We start from the raw sequence: 3,040 nt of genomic DNA, 5'->3' as shown, positions 1-3,040 counted from the left end.
CAAACCCCTTTCCTCTTCGGGAATGAGAGTGGAAAGGTTCTCCTTATACTGTGGGTCAAGCAGTGTGTACACCCAGTAATCCGTAGTGGCCAGAATGCGTCTAACACGAGGGTCACGAGAAAGGCATGCTAACATAAAGTCAGCCATGTGTGCCAGGGTACCTGGATGCAACATATGGCTGTCCTCACTAGGACGATCACTTTGAGTATCCTCCTCCGGCCATGCACGCTGAATGGAAGAGAGGCAAGCTGCATGGGCACCCTCTGCAGTGGGCCCAGCTGTCTCTTCCTCCTCAGGCTCCTCCCCCTCCTCCTCCTCTTCCACGCGCTGAGATATAGACATGAGGGTGCTCTGACTATCCAGCGACATACTGTCTTCCCCCGCCTCCGTTTCTGCCCGCAAAGCATCAGCCTTTATGCTTTGCAGGGAACTTCTCAACAGGCATAGCAGGAGAATGGTGACGCTAATGATTTGATTACAGCATCGCCGCTCACCATCAGGGTGGACTCCTCAAAGTTTCCAAGGACCTGGCAGATATCTGCCATCCAGGCCCACTCCTCTAAAGAATTGAGGAGGCTGACTCCCACTACGCCGCCCATGTTGGAGTTGGTATTCCACTATAGCTCTACGCTGCTCATAGAGCCTGGCCAACATGTGGAGCGTAGAGTTCCACCGTGTGAGCACGTCGCACAGCAGTCGGTGCACTGGCAGATTAAACTGATGTTGCAGGGTCCGCAGGGTGGCAGCATCCGTGTTGGACTTGCGGAAATGTGCGCTGACCCGGCGCACCTTTCCGAGCAGGTCTGAAAAGTGTGGGTAGCTTTTCAGAAAGCGCTGAACCACCAAATTAAAGACGTGGGCCAGGGATGGCACGTGCGTGAGGCTGCCAAGCTGCAGAGCCGCCACCAGGTTACGGCCGTTGTCACACACGACCATGCCCAGTTGGAGGCTCAGCAGTGAAAGCCAGCGGTCGGTCTGCTCTGTCAGACCCTGCAGCAGTTCGTGGGCCGTGGGCCTCTTCTCTCCTAAGCTGAGTAGTTTCAGCACGGCCTGCTGACGCTTGCCCACCGCTGTGCTGCCACGCCGCGCGACACCGACTGCTGGCGACGTGCTGCTGCTGACACATCTTGATTGCGAGACAGAGGTTGCATAGGAGGAGGAGGAGGGTGGTTTAGTGGAGGAAGCCTACACCGCCGCAGATACCAGCACCGAGCTGGGGCCCGCAATTCTGGGGGTGGGTAGGAAGTGAGCGGTCCCAGCCTCCACTAAATTCACCCAATGTGCCGTCAGGGAGATATAGTGGCCCTGCCCGCCTGTGCTTGTCCACGTGTCCGTTGTTAAGTGGACCTTGGCAGTAACCGCGTTGGTGACGTTGTCGTGCAGGGCTGGGACGGCACATCGGGAAAAGTAGTGGCGACTGGGAACCGAGTAGCGCAGGGCTGCCGCCGCCATCATGTTTTTGAAAGCCTCCGTTTCCACAAGCCTATACAGCAGCATCTCCAGGCTGATCAATTTGGCTATGTGCACGTTTAACGCTGGAGCGTGCGGGTGCGTGGCGGCGTACTTGCGCTTGCGCTCAAACAGTTGCGCTAGCGACGGCTGCACGGAGCGCTGAGAGACATTGCTGGATGGGGCCGAGGACAGCAGAGGTGAGGGTGTGGGTGCAGGCCGGGAGACGGTAGTGCCTGTGTCCTGAGAGGGGGGTTGGATCTCAGTGGCAGGTCGGGGCACAGGGGGAGAGGCAGTGGTGCAAACCGGAGGCGGTGAGCGGCCTTCGTCCCACCTTGTGGGGTGCTTGGCCATCATATGCCTGCGCATGCTAGTGGTGGTGGCTCCCCGGCTGATCTTATCGCGACAAACCTTGCATACCACAGTTCGTCGGTCGTCTGCACTCTCAGTGAAAAACTGCCACACTTTTGAAACAGTTGGTGGATTATTCGGTCTGGCCCTGCCTCTACCCTTGGCCACCGCACTGCCTCTTCCAACCTGCCCTGCTGCTGCACTTGCCTCCCCCTCTGAAGACCTGTCCTCAGTAGGCTTAGCAAACCAGGTGGGGTCAGTCACCTCATCGTCCAGCTGCTCTTCCTCCGAATCCTCTGTGCGCTCCTCCCTCGGACTTACTGCCCTTACTACTACCTCACTGATAGACAACTGTGTCTCATCATCATCGTCCTCCTCATCCACTGAAAGCTCTTGAGACAGTTGCCGGAAGTCCCCAGTCTCCTCACCCGGACCCCGGGAACTTTCCAAAGTTGGGCATTGGTCATGAGAAACTCCTCAGGTGTTAGAGGATCCATTTTTTCGCACTCAAGGCCGGGACCCGAGAACAGTTCCTGGGAGCCTGCCTGCTCTTCTGAATGTGTCATTTGCTGGGAGGGAGGAGGCTGGGAGAAGGGAGGAGCAGCAGCGAGAGCATTCAGGCGTAGAAGACTGGGTGGTGACGGTGGATAGTTTGCTGGATGCACTTTCTGCCATCCACGACAGGACCTGCTCACGCTGCTCAGTTTCTAATAAAGGTCTACCGCGTGGACCCATTAATTGTGAGATGAATCTGGGGACCCCAGAAACTTGCCTCTCTCCTAATCCCGCAGCAGTCGGCTGCGATACGCCTGAACCAAGAGCTCGGCCTGTGCCCACACCCTGACTTGGGCCTCCGCGTCTTCGCGCGCGTCCACGTCCTCTAGGCCTACCCCTACCCCTCAGCATGGTGTATTACGAGTAGAGCAGAAACAGAACGCTGTAATTAATTGTGCCGCTTATTGGCCTGTGGTTGGAGGCTGACTTCGCTTACGGAACGCACAACAGAGCCAGGAAACAATTATGCGCAAGCCTGTAGTGAGACCTAGGTGCGTATGACTGAGCTACTGGAATTCACAGGGCAGAACCAGTCAAGTGGCAAAAGGCTAGTGGTAGGCCTTAAGTATTTTGCGTCAATTTTTTAAAATGGTGAGGTGAAAAACCAGACAGACACCGTATGCAGCGTATATATGTATACTCTTTCCCTCTGGCGGGATGACGGCGATCATGTAACGGACACAGC

This window comes from Eleutherodactylus coqui, unplaced genomic scaffold (genome assembly GCF_035609145.1).
Source record: "Eleutherodactylus coqui strain aEleCoq1 unplaced genomic scaffold, aEleCoq1.hap1 HAP1_SCAFFOLD_19, whole genome shotgun sequence".
In the NCBI taxonomy this organism is placed as follows: domain Eukaryota; kingdom Metazoa; phylum Chordata; class Amphibia; order Anura; family Eleutherodactylidae; genus Eleutherodactylus; species Eleutherodactylus coqui.
This window is presented reverse-complemented; position numbering follows the sequence as displayed.